At 41.9% G+C, this 16,387-nt stretch overlaps 1 protein-coding gene across 1 annotated transcript in view; it reads right to left on the bottom strand.

Moving 5' to 3' along the window:
- TRPC5 (transient receptor potential cation channel subfamily C member 5) overlaps positions 1-16,387 on the bottom strand; it is a 143,381-nt gene that overhangs the window by 113,951 nt on the left and 13,043 nt on the right. The window lies entirely within an intron of this gene.

Genomic DNA, 16,387 nt, shown 5'->3' with positions numbered 1-16,387 from the left:
ATAAAACTGCTATGTCTATAATGTTTGCTGTAAATAGCAGCTATAGGCAAAAGGTGTGGGGTTCCTTGGATATTTGGGTGAGTGTATAGAACCTGATCAATGAGTAAAAATATCTTTCAACTTGGAATATGTGTGTTTTGGGACCCAGTCCGTTCTCAGTCCAATGGGGAAACTGAGGCAGCTCACTAGACTCACAGAAGAGTCTGTGGTAGGATCTAGAGCTAGGGAATGGGGAGGACTGGATTGGTCAGAGGAAGCTTTATGGAGGGGTGGAGCTGAGTATTCAAAGCGTGAATAGAATTTTAGAAGACTGGGAAATATTGATGTTCTTAAATTTTAGTGGGGGAAAAAACCCAGTACCAAATATTCATTTTAAATGGGGAGAACACAACATAGACAACTGAGATTCTCATAGAATAGACAAATAGTGTTTTAATCAATAGTTCCTTTTTACTCCCAAAAGTTCTTTAAAAAAAATAAAACAACAACCCACAGTTAGTTACTGGCGAACTGACAAAAGGATGAATGACTATTTTTCAATGTCTTTGAGTCCCTCCTACCTGACAAGAGGGATTCCCAAACAGGGAAGAGGCCAGAAAACGGAGTCAGGGAGTGGGAAAAAGGTGGAGGAGGAGGAGTTTGCAAGAAACCTGTTTCCTTCACGGAGTGGTTGCATCAGCCTCTAAATAGTTGAAAGCTGGCTGCACATTGGTCATCAATTGCTGGAATGGAGCAGCGAGTAAACATTGTTAAACACTTAGAGGGAGCAGCTACAAACAAGATGCAGGAAGTGAGCAACTGGCTCATAAAGTAAATTGGACACCGGAAAGTATAATCTCTAAAATTAACATAAGCCTACAGGCTAAGGAAGAAGTAGGTCTGAGTGGGCCTGGAAATGAACATAAACATGATCAGCATAAAGCCTAGTGTTCGGAGAGATGGTAAGTGAGCAATTTGTCACAGTCTGCCGAGGAGGAGGAGAGCTCAGATCTGGGAAATCTGCCCTTTCTCTGGGAAGGGACATTCCTCAATCTCTGTCAGGATCTAAAGATGTTGGGGGGAGAGAAGAGGGGGTAACCTGTAGCACAAGATTCCCCAGGTTAGACTTCAGGTAAAAGACTGCTTCCTACCATGCTGTTCCTCCTGTTCTCTCTCTCTCCCCTCCCTTGCTCTTTCTACTTTACGTACTATTTTCCTTTCTTTTCTTCCATGTCAATGCCGCCAGTCCTGTCTGGGACACACAGGAGTACCCATAAATGTTGCTTAGCCCTGCTTATTTCATGGATCCAAAAGGTTGCTGTCTATGCCTAGAATATGAAATGCTTTCAGGAGCTATCTGATTCCATTGTTCAACGAGGACCTTTCTGATTCTCCATTTGGCTTTCTGGGTACGTGACACCAGAGAGGAAATCTTTTCAAAAGGAAAACTGGTCTACAGTGACCAACCATGCCCTCCCACTCAGATTGTCCCTCCTAGGTTGCCACACCCACCTCATTCATTGCTCTCTGTGTGTATATCCATGTAGAGTCCCTGTGTGGAATGGTCTTGCCCCATTTCTCTGCCAGTCAAGGGCCATTGCAAGCTCTGGCTTCTTCAATAACTTCTCCACCTAATTTTGAGCCCATCCCTTCCTGCCCACCCAAATATCGTGGGCTCAAGTTTACATCCAAGACAATCCCTTTTTTGATGCTGCTTGACATTGTTCTCAAATTACTTTACACCTGTATTTCTTGCCACCTCAATGACATTTTGAGCTCTTTGAAGGCAGACCTGTCCTAGCTTGCTTTTGTTTCCCCTATAGCATCTAGCATAGTGCCAGACACACAGCACGTACTCAGCAAAAAGGAACTAACTCTCCTATTTTCAAGTTAAGAAACTGACTGTTTACAAACCTGACCTCTACAATTTGGGTCGATTTGAGCTCATTTCTTTGGACCTTTCCTGCCCAAGCCCAGCTGAGAAGGTAGACATCCCAAGATTCTAAAAAGGGGTAGCAGACTGGCTCTATAGGGAACTACTGTAAGGTCTCAAAAACTTGGAACAGATTCCACCTGTTATTTTCACAATTCTATTGCTTCAAAAATGGAGACTCTGATCCATAGATCACAGGTTTCTATTCCTTCTACCTTCTCTGCTTCTTCCTCCCCACATCAACCTGCTGCTTCTTCCCTTCCCAGGCTGTACAGGGACTATGGACAATCGTTAGGACAGCCATGGTAAAGAAAGAGAAAGTTCTATAAAGAGAGTCAGAGGTTTCTGATAATAATCTAGACTGTATGATATGGTCTACAATAGTGGGCAAACAGGTAACAAAAATGAGGACCAGGTGTGAGTGTATATGCATCATTTGGATGAGTGAATGGTAGGAAGTGATGAACTGTAGAGCCCCTCTCAAAGGGGGAAGCTTCTGCTCAGCTCCTGAAAATTGTTGTTATAAGCACAAATGAAGGCCCAGTGTTGTGATTTTTCAAGAGAAGTCAGAAATACGGATTTTGGGCTAGAATCTCTTAAAGTTTTAAATGTTGGTTCAAAAATCTTAAAGACTATGTGCAGGCCAAACAAAATACATATGTGAGGCAAATTTGACTTGAGCAAGCCAGTTTGTGACCTTTGGGCTAGCACGTAAGTCCTGAGACTAAGGAGGGATGGGAGAAGAAGCTGGGCATTTAGGCAGGGGCCAAATGATCAAAGGAATGTCATGTTAAGGAACTTACATGTTATCTGATGGCCACGGGGAGTCACTGAAGTTTTAATCAGGAGAGTGGCATAGTTGATTAGTTTGGATATAGTGTGGGAAATGGGCAGTGGTAAATGTTTAACAACCAGCTCTTAACCAAGGGTTGCGGAGGAGATCCTGATTTGTAGTGTTTGCTGATTCCTGTGGTGTAAATACTCCCATTGTGGCCAATTTCAAGTTACCAATATGACATGAAACATGGAGTTGGGAAGAGAAGCAGACAACCAGGTCTCACTAGCTGGTGTGAGCCAGGTCCAGCAAGCCATAAGATGAGTTGCAGAATGATAAGACTAGTTAAAAGGTAACATTCGTCCAGGTGAAGAGATGGTGAATATCCTTTTTTTTTACCTTACATATTTATTTAGAACTCCCATTGGAGTCTTTTTTTTTTTTTTTTAATTTCAGAAGATTACAGGGGTACACATGTTTTGGTTACATGGATTGCTTTTTTACTGCTTGAGTCAAAGTTATAAGTGTGCCCATTACCCAGATAGTGTGCATTGTACTCGTTAGGTATGATTTCACATATCCCCTCCTCGTCCCTCCCACCTGCATAATTTCCATTGAGTTTTATTTCCATCTGGGCACATGAGTGCTGATTGGTTAGTTCCAATTTCATAGTGAGTACACGTGGTGTTTGTTTTTCCATTCTTACAATACTTAACATAGGAGGATGGTTTCCACTTCCATCCAGATTGTTGCAAAAGGTATGAATTCATTTTTTATGGCTGAGTAGTACTCCATGGTATACATATCCCACATTTTATCAATCCACTCATGAATTGATGGGTATTTGGATTGATTTCACATCTTTGGAATTGTGAATTGTGCTGCAATAAACATTCTAGTGGAAGTGTCTTTTTTGATAAAATGACTTTTTTTCCTTTGGGTAAATACCCGGTAGTGGGATTGCTGGATCAAATGATAGGTCTACTTTTAGTTCTTTGAGGAATCTCCATACTGTCTTAAACTACACAGTGTTTCTAAAGATAGACTGGAAAGGACAGATTTAAGTCATTCATTGGGCTGGGCACAGTGGCTCACACCTATAATCCCAGCATTTTGGGAGGCCAAGGCAGGAGGATCACTTGAACCCAGGAGTTTGAGATTACAGTGAGCTATGATCCCATCACTGCACTCCAGCCTGGGTGACAGAGCAAGACACTGTCTCTAAAAAAAAAAAAGAAAGAAAGAAAGAAAGAAAAAGAAAAAGAAAAAAAAAAGACATTCATTGGATGTGTCAATTAAGGAGGCAGAAGAAATCCATGATGTCAGGTTTCTAGATTGCAATGCCTGGTTGAATTGAGATAGTGCATACAGGAGGAGGAGGAGCAGGTTAGGATTTTAAGGATTTCTGTTTTGTACATGTTGAGTTTGAGTCCCTAATTGGAACAGCAGCAGAGCAGAAAATTGTATAACTCCAGCATGAATCTTGAAGAAGTCAGGGCTGAAAATATAGATGTGAATGCCTTCAGCCAATAATAGTGGTTGAAACCAAGAGAGTGGATAGGATCAGCCTCTGCCTGCCCTGGCTCCCTCACAGCTGGGCCTGCTGATCTATCCCAAGGATTCTGTCCTGCCCCAATTTCCAGAGCAACTGAGGCTTGATGCAGCAAGGACTCAAGTGGCCTTGGGCTCCTCCATCCCAAATTCCAACTGCTGGGGCTTTGCATTGGAGCGCTCTCCTTGTTCTGCTAGTTTGTGAATCACAGCTTCTTTTCCACCTGTGCCCTAGTTTGTAAAATGGGACTTCTGCCTGGATCCCTAGTCTGTTTCTGGCCCACTAGCCCAGGTCTCTTTTAAGAAACATGGCTGTGAAGGGAAGGAGATGAGGCTGCAGCTTGAGCACTTTGGTTAGATGAGGAGGAGGAGCCAGGGAGGAGGGGAGAGGTTGCAGATAAGGGAAGGAGGGGGCTCGTGGGTGGATGGGGGTGCCTGAGGGAATAAGAAGGGGGGGAGGTCAAGTGCAAAGGTTGGAGGGGTGAAGGTTGATTTTGGTCTGGAAGAAGGATGCCTTATCCTCAGAGACTGGAGGAAAATGGGAGTTGAGTGGAGCTGTCATTAAGTTTGCTGTTGGAGAGGGCTGGAAGTCGAAGTACTTCCCATTTAAAAATGCTGTTTCCTCATTGAAGTAGGAGGTGAGATCAGATGCTATGAGTGAGGGAGGCATTAGTTGGCAGGGTGTGTGGGAGAGTTAAATGTATGGAAGATTTGCTAAGGGGAAAGAAAGAGGAAGCTGACTAAGGGAACGTAAAAGGATAGCCTAGCAGTGCTGAAGTCCCAGGTAAATTAGAAGCTATACATTTGTAGTGGCAGTGATGCACACAGAACTATGTGGCCTTTTTTTTTTTCTTTTTTTTTCTTTTATCTCTAGCAGCCTTTACAGTCCAGAGGCAGGGATGGAGAATTTGGGTTTTTGGATTGATCCAGGGTTGAGCTTTTGCCAGGGGTGATAGGAAGTTGAGGATAAAGTAGTTCAGGTGGTTAAGCGTGAGGCCCAGATCAGGTAGGTCAGGGCTAAAAGCCTGGGAGAAAATGGAGGCATAGAGGGACTTGATGGAGGCATCTGTTGGCCCTGGGGAGCTATTAAAGGGTTTTAATCAGGAGAGTGGCATAGTTGATTAGTTTGGCCACAGTGTAGATTGCTTGGCAGATAGAGTCAGAGTGGCCAAACTAGGAGGATGGACGACTGTGGCCAGGGAGTGAGGTACTGGTGGACATGACACCCACAGTGGACCAGTGGTGGGATGCCCATGGGCACAGTGGGCTGAAGTGGAGTGCATGTGGAGGTCAGTGGAGGTGGAGAGGTCAAGGAGCTGACAGGCCAGGATGTTGGTTTGGTTGTTCACATGGATGCTGAAGTTATCCAAGGTGGTAACATATTGTGGGCTGAAGATGACAACTTTGATCTAGGGGCCAAGATAATCAGCACTTTTAATAGTGACTAAATCAGTAGATGTTCAGGAGATGGGGAAAGCAGGGGCTGTGCCTACATTATTCTGCGGAAGTCTTCCACAGTGCAATTTAGCCGCGCCTCTCTTGGCTTTGTCATTTACTAGCCTTTTGGGGCCTCAATTCCTTTGCCTATAAAATGGGAAAATAATAGCATCTGGGCAAAATTATGAGGATCAGATAAGATTGTATGTGTATTGTCTACACAGGGTTTTTAGAACATACTAAGTTCTGAACAAATGTGGTCCTTATCATTAGAACAACAAATGTGTTATAAAAGTATCTCAATCAAAAGCACAGTCCCCCAGCACAGTAATGGTTTTGTGTTCACCATGTCCTGGGCATATGGGAAGCCTTAAGAGCAACCCCTATTCTCTTTTGTGTACTTATTAATGTCTAGCTAACTTAATACAAATTAACCTAGTGCTGGCACACAAGTCCCCTGCATGGACTTAACTAGTACTGCCTTCTATGGGTTGTTCTTACATTTTAGAGTATTTCTGTATCAATTAGGTTCACTAAATTTGATAGGCTTCTCAGTCAGGTCCCTGGACCTTTGGATCCTTCTAGGTGGCTGGTAAGCTAATCTCTGGGGAAAAAAATCCATACCAAGTTGTTAATATTGATAACCATAACTGGAGCTGTTCCTGGCAGGGTGTATTTGCATTTTAACTGGTGGCACCTAGAATACCTTGGCCTTGGCCAAAAGGTGAGTATTTCAAGGAGTAGGCTGCTAGGGACATAGGTTTGGTGAAGGCCGTTCCTGGGCCTTACATTCCACTGCACCGCTAGCTTCCTACTGCCCTTTCAGGTAGAGTGCACTTCGCTACTAGTGGTTGCTCTGTACATGCGCTTCCTCCTAGCAACTGTCAAGAAAGATTGTGAAAGACTTTGGATTGTGCAAAAAAGGAAACTGGAGGTCCTACCTAGTATATTTTCTGGATTATCAGTGCCCTTGATTGTCTTTGAGTTACTTTACAACTCTGTAAATTGTAATGCAAAAATTTCTTGTCTGGTGGAATGCAAATTATTATTGCCTTGTGGATACTGTCCACTTTGTATCCATTTGTAAATTTATTTCAGCATTCCTGGTGGCCTATATCAGGGGAGAGCAAACTTTTTCTGTAAAAAGCCAGGCAGTATTTTAGGCTTTGTGAACCATACACCTCTGCCATAACAGCATGAGAACAGCCATAGGCATAAAGGAATGGGCATGATTGTGCTCCAACAATAATAAATTTTATTTACAAAACAGACGACAGGCTGGATTTGGCCTATAGGCCATAGTCTCCAGATCCCTGGCCTACTGGTTCCCTTGTTAATTAATGAGTTAAATAAAATCTTTGACATGTGTTCACTTTAAATTTGTACAAAGATTATGAATTAACTTTTTAAAAAATCCCTTAATAGCCATTTGAGATCACTTGGAAAATTAAGTTTTATTCTTTCTTATCAAGTTTTGCCTTCTCTTTGAATTCCAAAATCATACTGAATGATCTTGGCCTGCCTGTTAAACATCATGTTTTTTAATGGTGATCTAGCACCTCTTGTATTTTCCTGGACAGAGCTGGAACCCATTCTACTAAGTGAAGTATCTCAAGAATGGAAAAATAAGCACCACATGTACTTGCCATCAAATTGGTTTCACTGATCATCACCTAAGAGCACATTTAGGAATAACACTGATCGAGTGTCTGGCAGATGTGGGTGGGGGAGGGGATGGGTGTGTATATATACATAATGAGTGTGATGCGCACTGTCTAGGGGATGGACACGTTTGAAGCTCTGACTCAGGGGGGTGGGGGGGCAAGGGCAATATACGTAACCTAAACTTTTGTACCCCCACAATATGCTGAAATAAGAATTTTAAAAAAATCATGTTTTTTAAAAAGAAGAAAAAAAGGTAGGGGGAGGGGGGAAGAAGAGGGAAGGAAATCAACAGGCCAAGAAATGAGATTTGGTTCATACTATTTACAACTATACTTCTAAAGAAACCTGGTGTATCAACTGACTTGACTGAATTTTCAAATTTGCAATGATGTGGGCTAAGGACATGGTCACTAAAGAAGTTACGTTGCCTGCCTCTCCCTGGGGCTTTGCATTCAGGCTTTAATGAGTTTGCTCTTGGATCTGCCCTAGGACTCCATGTTGAAAAGCTAGGATCCTAGAATAGGATTCTAGATTAATGAGCACGAGACAGAGTCACTCAGCTCGGAGCTCATCACATAAAACACTTGCAGTGTAGTGAACAGAGTGAGCTGAAGTCAGCTTCTTCATAATTTTAAGTCAAATTCCATTGCCAGAGGACACCACAGAGGAGGAATAGATGTTCCTCTCTCCCCACTCTCAGGACTGGCTAAAGCTTTTACAACGTTATTGTTCACAAGGGGCCCAAATGATACATTCATTTCCATTAACCCCATCACTGGGCACAATCTGCTAATTGGAATTTTTCTGAACCCTATTGTTACCAGACTTAGGCAGGCGCCCTTGGTGGAGTTTATCACAGGCTTCTGAAATTAAACCCCCTATTTGTAATTAATGGGCAGACCCTTATCATGAGCTACCTTATTCATACCCACAATGCTGTTTGTTCACAGACCCCACCTTTCTGACTGGCACTTCCTCATGCAGCTGATCTGATAGCATCATGCTAGAAATGAATCTCTCTCTGTCTTGTACTTGGATTTAGTGAAATTGCAATCCTTCTTCCACCTGCTGGGTGCCCTCCTCCCCACTCTAACATGCCAGATAAAATCAACATTCAACCTTTTTCAGCAGCTCAAGGAACTGGTGGAAATGTAATTTCATTTCTCTGTATTACTCAGAAATGAAGAATACCAGCATCTAATCATGTCAGGTTACCCGTTTCCCACTCTGCCTAGCTATCAGGTTAGTTAGCTAGTAGTGGTGGCGCATGGGCTACTTTGGAGCAGCCACTGGCATCAGATGGGAAAGCATATGTTTTCTAGATTTTGGTAAAAACAGAACCATCAGAATTAGGATTTGCTGGATCATCTCAGCTGATTTCAAAGCCAAGGTGTATGTAATTTAGTTTGGAAGACTAAAATGGACAAAACTTATTTGGGGACAATGTCATAAAACCCACTTGTTTTTAAAATGTCAATACTGATATGTAAAAATCAACAATGTATCTAACAATGGCCAGAATTAGCCTGAGGAACAGGGATAAAAATAATAGTAATGGCTACCAGTTATTGAGCACTTTCCATATGCCAGGCACTGTGCTAGAGTATCTCATTTAGTTCTCACTATGGTTCTATGCTATAAGCATAATAACTTATCCCCATTTTTCACATGAGAAAACTCAGCCATAGAGAAGCTAAGTGCCTTGCCCAAGGTCACACAGCTACGAAGTAGAAGAGCCAGAACTTGAACTCAGGCAGTTTGGTCCCAAAGCCTATACTGTTAACTACTATACTACTCCACTCCCAGCCAGCAAAAGACCAACAATTTGATTTATTGCATCAATAAACAAGTCTTAAAATCACAATACTGAATATACAGACATAACTTAAGTACACATTACAAGTTTTGTTGGATGTTAATTAACCTTATCAGCTAATGGTCTACCTTAGACCCTGATAAATATTATGTGGCTTATTCAAGGTTTGTCAGCCTGTAAAACTATTCTTGATTTTTCATCAGATGAGGGCTCTTAATTTTTCAAAAGATAGGAGCTAAATCTATGAGAAGAAAATACATGGCTAACTCCATAGGTTATGAGTTTATAATTTCAGGGTTCCAGTTGGAGGAAACCTAGAAAGGCATTTTTCTCAAACCTATATTGTCACAAAGGGTTAAATGAACCATTCCATATATTTTCCTTTGCAAAATATGGATTATAATGAGTGATAGAAACCACTGACTCCAAAAGTGAGGTGCACCCTGGGATGGATATTAGAAACAAAGGAAAAGGTAAAAGATGCCAAAGTAGGAAGAGGATACACTGTGAGTGACCTTTGGGGAGCCAGCCCTCTGTGAAGGCATTTTTTTTTTTTATTGACAGAGTCTCACTCTGTTGCCCGGGCTAGAGTGAGTGCTGTGGCATCAGCCTAGCTCACAGCAACCTCAAACTCCTGGGCTCAAAGCGATCCTACTGCCTCAGCCTCCCGAGTAGCTGGGACTACAGGCATGTACCACCATGCCCGGCTAATTTTTTCTATATATATATTTTAGTTGGCCAGATAATTTCTTTCTATTTTTAGTAGAGACGGGGGTCTCACTCTTGCTCAGGCTGGTCTCAAACTCCTGACCTCGAGCGATCCACCCGCCTCGGCCTCCCAGAGTGCTAGGATTACAGGCATAAGCCACCGTGCCTGGCCTGTGAAGGCATTTTGTATACAGTTAAGATATGACATTTCCCAGGAAATTGTGAAAATGATGCCATGAGTTGGAAAATAAATCAATTGGAAGATGTGGTTTATTATTTTTTTATACATCATGGAGTATTTTTTGGATCTTAGTATTTTTTAAACATTGAGATATAATTCTTATACCACACAGTCACCCTTTTAAAGTATACAATAGGCATTAGGCAAATCCATAAAGATGTGGGTTATTATTGAGATGGGAAAAATATCAGAAGTGAAATTCTGATCAACATGTTTCTAGCATTGCACAGAGGGATGCAACCCTAATCTGCCAGTGTGAGTGTACAGTTAGCTTTGCTGGTGGCCCTACGTTGGAGCTTGATTCAAATAGCTTTTCAGGAAAGCCATAGTTCTTGGTTCATTTTTTATAGGTGACTGTATGATTTTTAAATTAAATTTCTCTTGTAGATTGCTTTACTGGAAAGTGGATATTAACAAGCTGATTTAGAGTTTTCCACGTCATTGCTCTTCGCATGACTAGTGTGAGTTTGGATATCATGATGAAGGTTTCTGTATGGACAGGGCTGAGAACCCAGATGCAGACACAGGACCATGGGAGGGCCAGGATAACCAGATTGCCATCAAGTATATGATAGGATTCAACACAAATAAACATTTATTATTTTATAATTTTTCTAGCGGGTACTGGCATTCATAGGAACACATTTGCCAACAAGATGAAATCAGAATGAACCAAAAGAGGGTCTTTCATGCACAAAGGGGAGTGAAGAACCTCTGTTTTGTTTTAAGCAGTTCACAGTTATACAATTGAAAGATGGTTGGTTATCACGAGGAGTCAGTCTCAGTCTAGGCCTAGAAGAGCTTGGGTGATAAAAATTAGCACAGTTTGTTCTCAGAATATAAAAGGAAAGTTACAAAGGGGCTAGTTCTCACCATTACTCTCAAAAGTGATGTGGGATAAGACTGAATAAAGAAAAAGGCCTAAAGTAGCCTTGTGTAGGGAAGAGGCGTTTTGTTAAAGGGAAAAAGGAAACCACACCAGAAATCTAGAAGCAGAATTCATGTTATATAATGTTCAAGAGCATTTACCCACTATGATTTTCATTTCATGCTCCATATACATGCCAAATGATGTTTTCCTTTGACATTGTTAGTTCATATATATGCATCTGACGGAAGGGATATATGATATGATTGGAGGATAAGGCTTGAGAGAGATTTTGTCATATTGATCAAGCAGTTATTGGGTCCCACATTCCTGCTTCTCTCATTTATCCACACCCTAGACAAGCCGGGCATCTGGCACTTGTCTCCAATGGTAGAATGCTACTGCCCACCTGTTGGCAGCTACTTTAAATGTAGTATAGTCCCTGAGGGCAGGGGGAGTTAATTCCTCCTCGTGCAGCTACCCTTGATCTTTTCAGCAAAGAAAACATTATAGAGTCATCAACTATATTCCAAATCTCCCGATAGTGGTAAAACATCTGCAGGGTTAGATTTTGTATTTGCAGCCCTGCTGATGGCTGTCACATAGAGGTATTTGGTGTGCAGTTAGACAAAGTGCAGTGAGAAGTAAGGGAAGATTATGTAGGATAGTTCAGAGTTTCCCCAAGCTCAGAGTTAGTGAAGAAAAATGGGTTTTTTAAACTAAATTATTCAGTTTTCTGGAATGAACACAGTAGCTTTTCAACTTTTCCCATGAAGACAACACAGGACAAGATGTACCTAAATTGCAGCATGGAGAAGTTCAGGAGACCTAAAAATATAAGATCTGGCCCAATGACTGGTTCAGCCCCATAGGCCTTTCAACTGAGATTTCTGTGTCTGAGGCACAGAAGGAAGTGTTGCGTGAGAGCGGGAATTCCTTCCGTGCTATCAGTTTCAAAGAAGCATGGCCTTAATATTTCTGGCTCCTCTAAGTAGTTCCTTATGGTTCCAGAAGATGCAAATATATCTAAATCTAGCCCCTTCTGAGAAGGTCTTTACCCTTTACCCCCTTTTGGGGGTAACGAGGACAAGTCATTTTATTATATACTGTGGAAATCATGGTCTATCACTCATCCTAAAACTTTGGCAGGTTTCAAAGGCTCTCTCTTCCTTCTAATATCCTAGCAATGGGTGAACTAGACCCAGTTCTCCCTCTCCATAGCTATTATCATTTTGCAGATTTCTGTTCTTTATTTGCATTTTTCCAGATTGAAGAATTGTTGGTTCTTAAAATCTATTCCTAATATGGAGAGGAACAATTTCTTTTTAGGTAATTTGAAGGGAATAAACTGAAGGTAGTGTCAACATTGAACTGAATTCCTAGGGACGTTAGAGATCTCTTGCATTTGGAGGTTTTTGAGAGCAGAATGATGCTCCCCTGTCTGAGATTGTTTAAGTGTCTCTTTAGGGCAGAGTTTCTCAACTTCAGCGTGGCTGATATTTGGGCCAGATAATAATTTGTTGTGGAGAGCTTTCCACAAGGTAGGATAGTCTCTACCCACTAGATGCTGGTATCAGTTCCCCTCCCCGCCCCCAGAATTGACAACCAAAAATATCTTTGGACATTGTCAAATGTTCCCTGGGAGCAAAATCCTTCCCATCCCCATTGGGAACCACTGCTCTGGGGTATGAGACTTGTGTGGCAGTGGCTGACTAGAGCAGGGGAGGCAGGACCAGCCAGAATTAGTCATGCCAGTCTTAGCCTCTTCTATCCCAACACACCTGAGCATTGTAACACACTCCCATCAGTACAGTGCCTCACCAGGACAATGATTCTCAATGTCTAGAAGGAGAGAGAGAATGTCCCTCCATTCCCCAGGAGACTTTGTTGGAAGTTTATTTTAGGTGAGGGTGTAGAATTTGCAAAACTCTAAAAGTATGCTGTGCATTATGATACCCCCAGCCATGTTTGACTATTAAGATTAAAATGAAATAGCATTTTTAAAATTCAGTTCCTCAGTCATACTGTTTACATTTCAACTACTCAATAGCCATATGGTGACTGCCTTATTGGGCAGCATAGATAGAAAACATTTCCATCATAGCAGAAAGTTCTATTGGACAGTGCTGCTCTAGAAGCTTGATTCTCACTGGACAAGTAAGGCCTGCTGAAACAATCTAGACACATCTTGTCAGTGGTCAATAGCTAACATTTACCAAGTATTCAAAAACATGCCAAGAACTTTGCTAAGCACTTGACATGTATTATCTCTTTTATGAGATAGGAACTGCCATTATTTTTATTTCATACACAAGGAAACTGAGGCTCACAAAGGTGAAGTAACTCATCTAAGTTACACAGCCACTAAATGGAAATCCAAGTAGACTGGATCCAAAGCTTGAATTGTTAATAAGCATGATATATGGACTCGAGATGGTTAGGTGGAATTATGGGTGCCTGGTATCAGAAGCTGCCCAGTCATGCTGGTAGTGGATAAATGAGAGGTTTTCAGTATGTGGGTAGAATACTGTATGAAAAGAATGTGTAGGTAGGCAAGGTCTAGGAGGAAAGTGATTATTGTTGTGAGGTCTGGCAACATGAATGGGGATACTGGGCAGAATATAAGACAGGGACTCAGTTATTGGAAGTAGTCCAGGGTTTCTCAGCCTTGGCACTCTCGATGATTTTTTACTGTAGGGAGCCATCCTGTTCATTGTAGGATGTTTAGCAGCATTCCTGGCCTCTATCCCCTTGATACCAGCAGCATCCCCCCAACAAGTGTGACAGCTAAAAATATCTCTCGACTTTGCTAAATGTCCTCCCCGGGGTTGGGGGTGGGGGGGAGAAAAGGCACCTGCAATTTAGAACAACTAAAGTACGGTAAAAAAAAGAGGCTTGGTCACATGGCCACAAAGTAAGGGCTCAGGCATGGCTACCAAAATACAAGATTCAGAAGGGATCAGCAGCTTGCTTGACTTGATGATGAACTGCTGAGCTACTGGCTTCCAGTTCTAAGAGTCTCCACAACTAGGAACAGGATTAGTCTCAGATTACGGACTAGAAAAGTCATCTCATGGGAATGAATGGAAGAGTCACTCCATGGGAATGAAGTCTCTTCATCTGGGGGTGTGAGGGACTGGGGGCATTGAAGGGCTACAGTGGCAGGGAACTGGGTAGGTCATTATGGAGATTGCCTCTCAAAGGCATGGCACTGTTACCCTCAGCCACACTGAAAAGGAGGCAATGGACATGCATCTCATGGCAGCACCCCAGTTAGGGTCCTTGATTACCACTGGAATAAAAACTCTATGAGTTATGGATGTTCTAGGCAAACATGATGTAAACCTACAATGACTACCATTAATGTGAGAAATATTTTTATTGGTTGGTACTGCTGGAGGCACCCTGGGACAATTTTGTATTCGGAGTCTTTCTGTTTGAACTTCCCATCTGGGATTTCTGGGTGGCTTCTCTCAGAAACACCCATGCAACCAGGATCCCCTCATACTGCAACAGGAATTGATGAGGGTTGAGAAGCCTTTGAGAATAAGCCTAAGCCTAAACAATGCCAAAAACCTTAAGTTCATCTAGCACAGACAACTCAGTGGGACACATTTCAAGAATATTTCTTCCTTCTTTGGCAGAAAAACAAGATTCAAAGGTCTCTGTTTGGTGGCCATGACAGCATACATCATGATGAACAGTTAATACACAATGGCCAGTATTAAATTATTAGGTCACTAATAAAACAGAATTATTTTAAAAATATGTAACTTTTGGTTGACAAGAAAAGTGGCGCTTAAGTCATTTTGTGATTGAACCTATGCCTATCATGTTGACATCATTCAGTTGCAAGCAAGTTCTTTCCAAACACAACCTTTGACAAATGAAGGTTTTCTAATATTCTTATAATGTACTGCCTTTGCTCATATATTTTCCGTCTATCACATTTGGAGAGGAAAAACTCAAGAACAATATATCTCTCCTATAATTTCTCTGTCTCTATTACTTTTAATTTTATTGCTTTGAACTGGCAGCTGCTTTGTCAACAGTGCCATTTCAAGCAAAATGCCTTTTGTTCTTGTCAGAACAGACCAAGTGTTAAAGGAAGAGCTTGGTTGAAGATGGGGGGAGGGAGAGCCACTTTGGGCTTCTCACCCTGCTGCTACCTTCTCTTGCCTGCCTTTCTTGCTGAAGGCTCCCAGGCTGGGGGTGTGGGCTACTGTCACCCTAGAGAAAGGGTAAGCTAGGTGCTGGTCATGAATGAAATTAGGAAAACATCGGCTGTCTTGTCCTTATTTCCCTGAAGTCAGACATGCCCCAGATCTGAAACTTGTAAAGGCAAAGACATTTTAAATATAATGTTGACCTTTCAATCACTTGCAAAACATGTCCCTCTATTTGAAAGACACATGAAGCCAGACACCTCGTAGATTCAAAGCAATCTTTCACTCTGCAGCACCTTTTCAGGAACACAGGCCAGGGCTGACCCAAAGGTCTTACAAGGGACTGGGGTTCTAAATTAAATTTACTACTGCTTAGTTTTCTCCATCATATTCAGTTAATAGGGGAAAAGAATTTTCAAAGATGGATAAAAAGTTTCAAGTAGGGAAGGAAACAGAACACCCAGCTCTTGGAGGGCTCCACAGATGCACAGATTGCTTGCCTTTTGTCAGAAAAGGGCAGCTAAGGTGATCAGGTGTGCAAGGTGGAGCCTTAGCTCCCAGGAAACTCTTCTTCATCTGTGGTCTCATTCATAAGCTTGAGACGCCCTAGTGGCCTTAGACATACATTTGAGCATTCTGGACAACTGACACTTGTACAGAATTGTTTTGGGACTTCTTTCATATTCTGCCAAGGTTCTGTTCCCTCAAATTAGCATTGGAGTGTTCAACTCTTTCAGAAGCTAGTGGTTAATACAGCTTGGATCTATTGCAGTGACAGAAGAAATGGACTAGATTGCCACTGTGTTTTATTTAATCCTGATGGTTCTATGATTAAGTGGACTACAGCTAAAACAGATATCCCCAGAATGCCAGAGGTTTTATGCTAGAAACGTGTCAATGATATCTTTGCCTGTGGAGTTATTAGTGAACTCCCCTGTGGTTTTTATATTTACTGGGGCTTTGTATTCTTGCCTCTCTACTAAACAATTATGTGTCAGGCACAGCACCTATTTAATGTGAGTTTATCAAGCACTTTTAGAATAATTTCAAAACATTGCTTATCCCTTTGCTTTTCAATGGTAAGAGGTTAAGCTATAGAGAGGTTGAGTAATTTGTCTCTGGCTACCCAATAGTTGAGGAATAGAGTCAATATGAGAACTCTACTCCCAGACTTTGTTTATCATATCATGCTCCATAGTTGATATACACATTGCAAAGTTACAGAGTTAGAAGAGACCTTGGCGATGA

The sequence above is a fragment of the Eulemur rufifrons genome, chromosome 30 (assembly GCF_041146395.1).
Source record: "Eulemur rufifrons isolate Redbay chromosome 30, OSU_ERuf_1, whole genome shotgun sequence".
Taxonomy (NCBI): Eukaryota; Metazoa; Chordata; class Mammalia; order Primates; family Lemuridae; genus Eulemur; species Eulemur rufifrons.
The sequence above is the reverse complement of the archived record's forward strand: the minus strand, read 5'-3'. Positions and strand labels throughout refer to the sequence as shown.